The sequence below is a fragment of the Macaca mulatta genome, chromosome 10, assembly GCF_049350105.2.
Source record: "Macaca mulatta isolate MMU2019108-1 chromosome 10, T2T-MMU8v2.0, whole genome shotgun sequence".
Taxonomy (NCBI): Eukaryota; Metazoa; Chordata; class Mammalia; order Primates; family Cercopithecidae; genus Macaca; species Macaca mulatta.
The window spans coordinates 61,426,037-61,438,294 of NC_133415.1; positions in this window are offsets into that span (position 1 = coordinate 61,426,037).

Here is a 12,258-nt window from a genome sequence, read left to right on the forward strand (position 1 = left end):
CATCACCGCTGTCAGGATGACCTCTTTGTGTTTAACCTTAATCCTTTGAGAAATGATTTGTCAATTCCTTATTGTTTTGTCTTTAGTGGCAATAAAGAAAAACCTAATACTTTGTGCTTGTATTGAAATTCAGACAGACGGACAGACAGGCAGACAGACACACACATATACACACACACACACACGTTAATTCACCAACCTGGCACTTTAAAAGTTGATTTTGTCCTCAATTCAAGATAAACTCTAGCTCTTCACTGTGCCCTTATCTTTCTCTCATCTTTCTTGTGCTCCTACTACCTAGATGTTATGTTTAACTCAATGCAGAACTTGGCACTTGTTGCAAAAAACTGACAGGTAAAAAATGACATATGTCAAAGAACTAATGCCTTAGTTGCTTCACTTGGGTTTCTTTTCCCTTTTTTGCTTGGGATGTGGGACAGGCCTGTTGAAGGTGCAGACATGAAAGATAATTCTCCCGTGAGCCCAGTGATAGGATTATTTGCTGAGTGAGTAATGGCTCCAGGTCTCAGGCATGTGTCACCTTTGCTGACTGTAGCTCTCTACAGAACCCAGGAAAACCATTAAACAGGGAAATGAAGTTAGCCAATTATTTTATATGACTGAGGAACCTAACATTTTTGGCTGAATTTTTAAAATTTTTTTTTGTATCAGAATAGTTGAATTGAATAAAAATGCACCTGAACATCAATGATTTTCCACTAACTGATATGTAGCTATACTTATCCAATCTGTCTCATGCATTTGTGATGTATTATATGAGCACCAGAATCAACCCGCTGTCATTATCTCTTGAAGTGCCTTACAAATGAAAACTGGAAAGAACAGTGGAACACTTGGTCAAGAGACAATGACTGTGATGATATAAAGAGGCTTAGGCAAAACTGAATCTGCTCCTTCTTGATCTTCTAATTTTTATTCTTTGGGAATGGCATCTTGGAAGAAGCTTATCTTGAGGTATGTGAAGAAGACTACTAAATTGTAGGAAGCTAATTTCGTTTGTATGATGGATATGTTTGGGATTACATCAAGGAAAGAGCAATTTTTTTGAATGTATTGATTTATAACTTTCAACCGTTGACATGTGTGGGTGACGGACAAGAAGACCGTTGTCTTCTCCCAGCCCGAGGTGCCACGGAGCAAAAGTTCCGTGGGAGGTTTTAATGACTAGGTTACAGGAGTAAAAACAAAAGCATCAAGGACAACCTAATGGCTTCCCTTACAGGCAAAAGATTTCCACAGGCTGTCAAAAGTGGTCAGTGATGTGTTGTTTTGCTGAGTTGTCATGCTAAGCCTTTCTGCAATGTTTCTATTAGTATCCCGTTTTCTGTATTTTTATCTATTTTTATCTATTAATATCCCGTCTTTTCAGAAAAAGGATTTAAAATGTTTCTTCTATAGCCCTTGAAACAATCTGGCTTATATATTCAGGTTATTTATTAAAATGTGTCTTTTCAAACAGTCTAGTTGGTACATTCAGGTTCTTTATCCAAAGGTATCTTCTCGATTATCTTCTGAGCTTTGAGAGCTATAAATCTCAGCTCCTGTAGTAGCTCCGTGGACCTCAGGAATTCATCAGCACAGTGCTGGGACCGGGGAGTCAGCAATCAGGGGATTCATGGTCCGTACAAAAGTTAAAAGCAACAATAACTCAAAGTATCATCACGCATTGAAAATTCCAGACATTATTTGTGATAAAATATGCCTACCTGGGGAGAAAGAATTGCTGATCTAAAACAAGTTCTAAACAATTACTGTGATTACTGTTTAGTTTTAATAGCATAATACTTAGGTAAATGTCAAATTAGCACATTTTTGTTATCCATCCTTTAGTAAACATTTTATTTACATGAGTCTCGGTCAATCATACAGTCAGCCATAGACATAACATACATGGACTTAGCTAAGTGCACTGATGTCTAGAGTAAGATCATTAGGGTTCAGAATTTTTTGAGCTACTTTGGGTGCAATTGGAGTCTCTGACTTCTGCATTTGAACAGTGGTTTGGAGCCAGGAGAAATGATTAAAAACTGATAATAAAGCTGAAAAACCAGAATTTAAATTATTTCAATTTTGTCATTTATGCACAAATCATTCTTTGAAACTTGCAGAATCCATTCTTCTGTATTTTTTTCCAAAATATACATTCATTCTATTTAAAAGAATTAAACTATTTCTTGTTCGCTTTTTTGCACTTTGCTATTATTATTTGTTGGCATGATTAAGTGTGCAAAGTTCATTAAAAAGTGTTCCATGTTCATGTTTCTTTTCTAACCACTATTATTACTTGATTTATTTCATGATTGGTACAGAAAATAATTGCATCATAAGGTCCATGGTTAAAAAATGACCAGCTTGAGGTGTCAAATCTGCCAAGCATTCCTCTACCTGGGACGGAGAAAGCCCCCAAATCCATAGTAGCTATGATGATGATGATGAATAGTGTTAGTGTGTGGTGCTGTGTAACTACATCCAGGAAAGACTTTTGTTCGTAGGCACCCACAGTAGGTATCAGAAATATGTCGCCTTCCTTCTCCATATCAATGCCTTGCCTCTGGTTCACCCTCCCCTGGCAGATATGATTCAGCACGCAGTGTTTGTCGAGTCCTTTATCACTGGCTAGGAGCTGTGCCAAGAAGCAGCCCTGCAGAGGAAGGCCAACTCGGGGCTGCCCGGTGCAGAGATAAGGAAACAGAACTCCACAGAGGAGGCCAGCATCTCGGTCAGGTGTCAGCTGAGTGGCCTGGGAGCAGATTTTAGCTTCCTGGTACAGGTTATTTGTGCACACTTGACAACTGATATCTACAGAAGACGTCATCATCTTAAGTTTACGACTGGAGAAACAAGGGAACAGAAGAATTAAGAAATGTAAGCTGAAGGAAAATAAATCATAGAAAAGCTAAGAACCAGTCAGTGGTATTAATTTGGGGGCTGAAAATTTCCCTTAAGATGTTAATAATAGCTAGTTGTTATGTCTTGCAGACTTGGAGTAATTGCCTCTTGGCATGTAAGGCACCTTCTGCCACAAGCATTCCATAAACTCCAAGTGTTTATATTTATTGGTGTTTCTATTCAGACTCATCTCTGCATCACCTTTCCCACTCAGTGATGTTCCCTTGCCTTCTGATAACCTGCTCAAACCCAGGGTTTATCGTTTTTGAATCTTATAACATGCATGAAGCATTGTGATGGGCATGAAGATTGCAAAGAGACAAGCCTGGCCCCCGCCCTGGATGGGTCATAGACAGATTCTGCCTCAACCACACAGACAGTTAATAGAATGAAATGTGACAGAAGAGAGAAAGAGTGGTCTTTGCCTAAACTAGGTCTTGAAAGAAGGCTAAACAGCCGGGCACGGTGGCTTAATCCCAGCACTTTGGGAGGCTGAGACGGGCGGATCACAAGGTCAGGAGATCGAGACCATCCTGGCTAACACGGTGAAACCCCGTCTCTACTAAAAAATACAAAAAACTAGCCGGGCGAGTTGGCGGGTGCCTGTAGTCCCAGCTACTCCGGAGGCTGAGGCAGGAGAACGGCGTAAACCCGGGAGGCGGAGCTTGCAGTGAGCTGAGATCCGGCCACTGCACTCCAGCCTGGGCGACAGAGCCAGACTCAGTCTCAAAAAAAAAAAAAAAAAAAAAGAAAGAAGGCTAAACAAAGAGGAGAGTGAGATAGTATGAGAAGCAATAAGAAGGCATTCCAGGCAGGGAAGAGGAGGAACAATCATTATTTTGAATGCTGGTTTTATTCACGCTGAAACATGCAACACACAGCAATGTCATTTATCCCATCTCAATCTATGTAAGTTATGTTGTTTTTTAAATCATCCGTTCTTTTAAGTTTTTAAAATAATAAAACACATGCTCCCTTGAAGATTTCTGAATTTTTAAAATTCAGAGCAGTATAAAGAAAGCAAGAGAAATCACCCAAAATTACGTAAACTAAACAACCAGTGTTAGAAGTAGGTAAATACTATCTAAAACATCCATCTTTGCATATAGACAGAAAGATAGATAAACAGATAGGCAGACAAACAGAAAGACAGCTAGAGAGAGATATACAGATGACCTCAGAAAATTGCGTCACTGTATTTATACCGTTTTAATTGAATTAACTAAAGTATTTTTACTTTAACAAAAGAAAAATACGTTAAAGTAAAACATGATAAATCGCTAGAATTCAGATAACATTTTCCCACTGCAGGAAGTGATCATTTCTAAACAATTCTTTAAAGTTAAAATAAAATGAGTATGAAAACCTTTATGAGGCTAGGTGTGGTGACTCACATTTGTAATCCCAGTACTTTGGGAAGCCAAGGTGGGTGGATCGCTTGAGCTCAGGAGTTCGAGACAAGCCTGGGCAACATGGCAAAACCTTGTCTCTACAAAAAATACAAAAAATTAACCAGGCGTGGTGGTGCGAGCCTGTAGTCCCAGTTACCTGGGAGGCTGAGGTGGGAAGATCATTTGAGCTCAGGAGGCAAAGGTTGCACTGAGTGGAGATCACACCACCGCACTCTATCCTGTGTGACACCGCGAGATTCTATCTCAAAAAGAAAAAAAGAAAACCTTTATGAAAGTTTGGCATGGTGCAGTGCACCTGTAGTTTCAACTACTCAGGAGGTTGAGGCAGGAGGATCGCTTGAGGCCAGGAGTTTGAGACTGCAGTGTGCTATGATTGTGCTGGAGCATAGCCTCTGCACTTTAGCCTGGGCAACATAGCAAGACCCCATCTCTAAAAAAAGAGAGAGAAAGAAACAAAGAAAAGGAAAGGAGAAAAACCTTTATAAGATTATAGTCATTATTACTGAGCATACATTTCAACTTTTCACCATATCTGACTCTGGCTGTGAAAAATGAGGACATTAGCAAACAGAGTGTTTAAACGTAAGTTATTTGCCTTCTATATCTATGATGTTTCTGCTAATTGTCTAATTATAATTAATTGTCATTATCTCAGGCTTTTTCTGGGTCACTTACACAGCTTTTAGCCCTGTTAGGTATATTCTTTATATATTCGATATCTAAAACATCCATCTTTGCATATAGACAGACAGAAAGATAGATAAATAGGCAGACAAACAGAAAGACAGCTAGATAGAGATACACAAATGACCTCAGAAAACTGCATCACTGTATTTATGCCGTTTTAATTGAGTTAACTAAAGTATGTTTACTTTAACAAAAGAAAAATATATTGAAGTAAAGCATGATAAATTGTTAGAATTCGTAATTCCTGTTATATAAGTTATGGATAGAAGTAGTTTCTCCATTTATGCTCTTAGCTTAAAAAAAAAAAAAACCTATTTCATACAAAGCCTTTGCTGGTGGGGAACTTTCTTCTGCTCCCTGCATTATGCCTTTTCCAGTCTGGCTTCTTCCTCTCCCTTTCCTGCACATGGTGCAGCCATTGTGTTTGCCCTTGTGTTGCTTATTTGGGCAATATTCCAGCTTTTTTTGCTTACGGAACCCCAACCTTATTCAGGCCTTTAGGGGAGATCCTTGATCTCAGATAAGATGTGCCAGATCAGTGGGCTGTAGTGATTTGTGACACAGTCCTGGCCAAAGTGACTTAAGGCAAATTCTGAGCTCTGCTGGGAAGACTCTGGGAAGGACTGATTCTCTGCAATGAGAGAATAGGAAGTGAGCAGAGGAGCACAGCCCCACATTGCCCCTACCCCTTCCAGTGACGGTGCCATGGGGATGTGATGCACTGAGCTACTGCAGTCATTTAGCGATCAGGAGGCCAGTTCTGAGAGAATTGCAGAGCTGCTGACCCAGAGCACTGGGGTCAATCAGCTGCCCACCTCTGGACTTGTTATATAAAGGAAAACAATCCCTGTTTGTCTAAGACATTGCTTGCCAGATGTTCTGATAGTTGCAGCTGGAATCATCCTAATAGACAGAGCACACTATGTCTCTTCTTTTTTGCTGAAGTTTATTTGCATAGTTGCTTTTCCACTTTTCAGCATACTCATGAGTGAGTGGTTCTGTCTGGACTTTCTACCTCTGGCCTACTGTGACTACACTGTCACTGACTTTCTTCCCATTTTATTTGAATCCTAAGCGTCCTACCCTCTGTAGTATAATTTAGGGGCTGAGGATTGTAGTCAATCTATATGTCTCCAGAGATTTATTTCTGCAGAGATTTCATTTTGTTCAATGGGAAGTTATTGGAGAGCTTTAAGGATGGAAGCGATATGATCAGATTTACATTTTTAAAGATTCCTGTCTGCCATGAGGCGAGCATAGAAGAATGCTTACTTAGCAGTTCCAGTGGTCTCAAGAACTACGAAGAAATAATAGATAGTTTGGACCTTTAGGGAATCAGCTGGGGGGATGAGAGGTGTTTGAGGTTTTCATCAACAACTGTTGCTCGTGGACTGGACATGGACTATGTGGGAAAGTAAGAATAAAACTTGGGCGTGAGTGGAGATGACATTTAGTAAAAATGAACATTGGGAAAAAAGGAAGATTGGGCAGTGGGTGGGTGGAACGAAAAACAGGAGTTCTCTTAAGCACAAGTGAGGAAGAAGCAGCCAGGAGGGCTCACTCTGGGGATTTTCTTCAGTTCCTTGGATGAGGTTTCTCTCCGCATGGGTTCTTCTTCTGTCTTCCGGTGTTGCAAGTTGTGGCAGACAAGGTGGTTTTCTACACACTGGGCAATGTCTCCATGCCTCTTCCTTGCTAACAGATTCCCAACTTTGTACGAGTCCTAGGGAGACACTGGTCTACCTTAGAAACCGGTGGGATATCCTGAGGGTGAGGCTGGAAGTACTACAACTCGACTTCTTACCTCCTGTCGGAGAGGGTACTATGTGAGAATTTGTTCATTAAATAATATGCCTCTAAAGACCTTGGGAGGTTATCACTTCCCTTTACCCTCAATTCATAGATAAGGAAATTGGAGCTCAAAGAAGTGAAGAAAGTAACCCAAAGTGACACAATCCAGAAGTGGGACAACCAGATGCAAGCCTGTGTCGTGTCTCACTGTGGGTTGTTATAGCACACAGCATGTGTCTCCAAGATGCCACCAAGCCCATGGGAACGCTTCGTTCACCGAAAACAGCACCTAATTACCCCCTCTACATAACTATTTGAGACATACCAGCCCAGTGGAAAAATTATTCCTGCTGTGAACTTGCCATCCTTGTCTCCCAGCCCTATGGGACAATCTGTGTGGGGATGGCGCTGGGCAGTGATGCCCTCCACTTCTTTAGAAGGGCTTCTAGCAGACTGTCACCCTCAATTCTACCCTCACTCCCTACCCACAAACAGTGAAGAGGAGATAGCAGGGACACGCTACTGAAAGAAACCATTGCTTTTCAGAAATAGAAATAGACTTTAAAAAGAAGGAGATCAATGAAAATGTATGGTATATTTTAAAGACTTAAAATTTGACGGAACATGTCCTTTCTTATCAATGTGAGAGAAGATATCTGTGACTAAGAGCAAGAAACACTGGCCAGCTCAAAGAAGGCCTGTGAGGTGTGGACCTTCAGAAAGGCCCAAGCACTCTGAAGTGTCTTTGTTTGAACGCGTCTTCTTGTTACAGTAATGAGAAAGGTGTTGCCTTAATGAGCCATATAATGCAAATTTTAATGGTAAAATTAAATTTTGAATAAACACTAAGAAAAATCAAATATTAGAAATCCATTTCTTAAAAGCTTACAACGGTGACTTGTCAATGTGCTAGGTGAGCTTAAGTAAGATCATTTCAGATTATGTATGCAGTGCTGAACTATTTCAATCTAATTATGTTAAAATTGTGTTTTCATTAAGGCTTCTTCCTAATGCAAGAATGCTATTAAAATTATTTTCACTGACATTCGCCTAATAAGCTGGCTTAGAAATTGCATTTACATTTGACCAGGTAGCTGTTTTTAGAATTAGTGATGCCTCAGTGGGAACCAACCCCACCTCCCATCCAGGAAGGGCTGGTGTGAGGATTAAGGGAGACACTGCCACAGAGGAAGCACAGTGTTCACAACCTGGCACACACTGAGCACCTTATGAGGCTGACACATCATTACTGCCATTCTCAATCTCCATCTATAATTATGCCCTCTGTGAAAACAAATATGCAAGTAAACAGGGGCAGTTGTCAGGCTCCAAATTTTGCAGCTATTTCTTACTTACAGCCAGACATTTCTAGCCACTGACCAATGCAGAGACAGAAGATGGGAAGCCACTTCCAGGGTCCCATCCCACCCCCTGGGCTGATTTCCTGGAGTATGTCTTAGTCTAGCCATTGTAATCCTCAATGATTAGTGAGAAGAGAGGGAGGGATAAGGAATGCTTAGGTATTAGCAAGACAAAAGTCAGTAACACTAAGATTGCAAGGTTTAGGTTCATAGCCATATAGCTACCTAAGCAATAGTTGTGAGAAATGACCCTTAGGACCAGGGCAGCAATGGTGCTTCCTCTACCTACCGGATTCGAAGGACACATTGATTACTCAATGACTAATCCAATTATTTATTTCACAGGTACTTATTAGATGTTTATCATGTGCTAGGAGCCACTCCTGGAAACATTGCAGTGGACAAGGAAAAACAAGACCCCTTCATCTTAACCCTCTAGAGGGAAAGCAGATAAAAACAAGACAATAAACTTCAGAGGGTAATGGTCTTCCCTGTCATAGCAAAAGCATTCAGTTACGTTCTGTGGAACACCCGCTGGATTCCAGACTCACCTTCCCAGAGAAGTTCACCAGGGAACTTAAGAGGGTGATGACTCTTACAAGAAAAGAGGAAACGTAACATATAGTGAGTAGCAGTGCAGGGGCGCAGTAGGCAAGCTGAACCTGACTGGCAGGAAGGTGACACTTGGGCCGGGAACCAGACCCAGAAGGAGCCCACTGAATGCCATGTAATCGCACCTCTCCTTGCTCCCAAGCCACTTCCCCCAACCCTCAGGATACAGGTGAAGGACAAAAGGAGGAAAGGCTGGAATTAATCTTTCAACACAGGTTGGCATCATCAGATGAAGCCCAGAAGAAAAGGAGATACAGGAATGAGCATAGGGTGGGTGAAGAGTGGTCTGGAAAGATCCCAGGGAAGTTCTAAATAAGTGACGAGAGGAGGAGACCCTTAGGGAAAATCATTCATGGTTATTAGACTTTCCTGAGGGCATTCCTTTTAGGCTACCCGAATGTCAATCATACAACTTCCTGACAATGGCTGATTCTAAGGTGACCCCCAATTATTCCCACCTCCTGGTATTTACACCTTTACATAATCCTCTCCCCTTGAGTGTGGGTGAGACTCCTGACTTGCTTCTAACTGGTAGATGAGTCACGCAAGATTATACACAATTGGAACATCCCTCTTGCTGGTCAACTCTGCTTTGCTGGCGTTGGTAAATTAGCAAGGAGTATGTTGGGGGCCATGTTGGGAGGCCCACGTGGAAAGGAACTGAGATGGCCTCACCCAGCTAGAACCCAGCTAGAGACTGAGGCCCTCAATTCAACAGGAGGCAAGGAACTGAATTCTGCTAACAGCCTCATGAGCTTGGAAGTGGATCCTCCCCTGGCTGAGCCTTGCAATGAGATCCCAGCCCCAGACAACACCTTGAATTCAGCCTGTTGTGGGTCCTGAGGCAGAGGGACTACTAAGCTGTGCCAGGATTCCTGACCACAGAAACTGTGACAGAAAAAAATAAAAATAAAAATAAAATGTGTATTTCAAGCCTCTGAGTTTACAGCAATTCGTTATACAGCAATAGAAAATGAATACGGTGGCATTCACGAAGGTTGATACAGCTGCTAAAGTGTTCAGAGAACCAGGAGAACATCACCGGGAAGGACGAGGTCTGGAGCCCAGGGAGTTTCATGGAACATAACGTAATGTTTTTGATATGACAGGAAAGACCTGAGCACAGCAATGCTAAGAATTTAGACTTCTCACTTGTGCTTAAGAGATTGTCAGAGAGACTGAGGTGACCAGGTGGTAAACAAAAAGTAGTGTGGATTAATTCAGGAAATGTAGAGTCAAGGCCACAGATGGAATTTTTTGCTTATTAAGAAAAAAAAAAAAAAAGGCTGGGTGCAGTGGCTCATGCCTGTAATCCCAGCACCTCGGGAGACTGAGGGGGGTGGATCTACTTGAGGTCAGGAGTTCCAGACCAGTCTGGCCAGTGTGGTGAAACCCTGTCTCTACTAAAAATACAAAAATTAGCCAGGCATGGTGGTAGACTCCTGTAATCCCAACTACTTGGGAGGCTGAGGCAGGACAATTACTTAAACCCGCGAGGCGGAGGTTGTGGTGAGCTGAGATCATGCCACTGCCCTCTAGCCTGGGTAATAGACCAAGACTCCATTTTAAATAAATAAATAAACAACCCTGATTATAATAAGATAACATACAACTATGATTTTTTTTAAAACAAAGTTGTACAAAAGGGTATAAAATAAAAAGCAAATTCTTCCTCCTCTCCCCTCAGATTGTCAGTTCCATAACTGAAAGATTACGAGTTGTTATAACTTATTCTCTATCCTCCCAGAAATTTTCTGCATGTATCTATGCATATGTGTGCCTTTGTCTGCAAAGAGGAATAGACTATATCTCCCCTTTCCTTTTCTCGTGGCAATGTGTTTTGGAGACCCTTTAGTGCCTGCGCATTCCAATTAGCCATCCTTTTTCATGGCTGCTAAAATTCCTTTGTATGAGTATGCTTTATGTAACTAGTCTCCTGCTGATTAGCATGATGTTTCCATGTTTTCACTATGACAATAAATGTGACATGAAAATCTTTGTTCACTTCTACAGTTGTAGGATGAAGAACTAGAAGCAGAATTGTAAGAGAAAGCATGGGTTACCAATCTATCCACAAAAGCTATACTGATTTTATTCCCACACCTCTACAAAAGCATATTTTTAAGCAAAACTTTGGCCAATACTGCATGTTAACAAATTTTAGAATCTTTGCCAATTTAACAGGTAAAACTAGTACCTAGGGTTTTAATTTGCATGCATCTGATGTTTTCGAGCTTCTCACAGTTGGAACCTATTTAAAGGATCCAGAATCCAGGACAGAAGTTAGACACTAAGAATAAGCCTTTGGCCAGGTGGGGTGGCCTATACCTGCAATCGCAACACGTCGTGATGCCAAGGGGGAAGGGTCACTCAAGACCAGCAGCTTGAGACCAGCCTGGGCAACATAGGAAGACCGTCTCCTCCCAACCAAAAAAAAAAAAAAAAAAAAATTAGCCCAGCATGGTGGCATGCGCTTGTACTCCGAGCAACTCAGGAGGCTGAGGTGGGAGGATCGCTTGAGGCCAGGAGTTTGAGGCTGCAGTGAACTATGATCACACCACAGCACTTCAGCCTGGGCAACAGAGTGATACTCCAACTGAAAAAAAAAACAAAAAAATTAAAGAAAGAAATGCTTTTTGATAAAGGGAAAGAAGAAACAATATCATTTCAGAGCATCTTCTCAAGGGTAATGTACCCAGCACGCCATGGGTGGTCATGATCTTGGCAGCCACCTCATGAAAGCTTAGAAACTTTCTTCCTTATCTCAAAATTGCTACATACTTTGCTTAGAGTAAGATTAGTGCATTATGAAAGAAGCAATATGCATCAGGCACAATTAAAACATATATTTGAGTACTTGATGAATGTCAAAAATGATTTGTAATCAAAATGTCCTTCTACAGAGTCTTCAGGAAAGAACTTATGATTCTCAGGTGATCATCCTCCTAAGTGTGGCCGTTCTTGAAGGTTAAAAGAGCCTAGACACTCTTCTTAAACTTTTTGTTCTTTCAAGCTAAAACTCCATCCAGTGAAAATTGCTTAACGGGGTCCCTCTATGTAAACCAATAGATATTATTTAAAAAAAAAAAACAACTCACAGATTTATATAAAAAAGGAAATGCTTAATTCACATGTATTCAGTTTTGGTTTTGACTGTTTTCAACAGCTTTTGAAGTAGCCTATGAGCTCACAAAGCCCTCAGCTCAGTGCAACACAAACATACAGCGAAAGCAAAGGGGCTACTCAGGTCTCTCCGTCTCGGAGAAAATGTGCCAAAGACTGGATTATTTTTTAAATCTATTTTTGCAGTGAAAGGAAGCCACAGGCATCTGAATACTGGCTCTCTAGCTTGACACCTAATTTCTGCCAGGGCATGAAGAGCTCCCTTCTGAAACGGCACCTCTGGAATTTGGGTTGGTTTAAAACGAGATTGGAGCATTTGGGTGGCTTTTGTTTTTGTTTCCCGGTTCTCCTTCAGGCTGGTA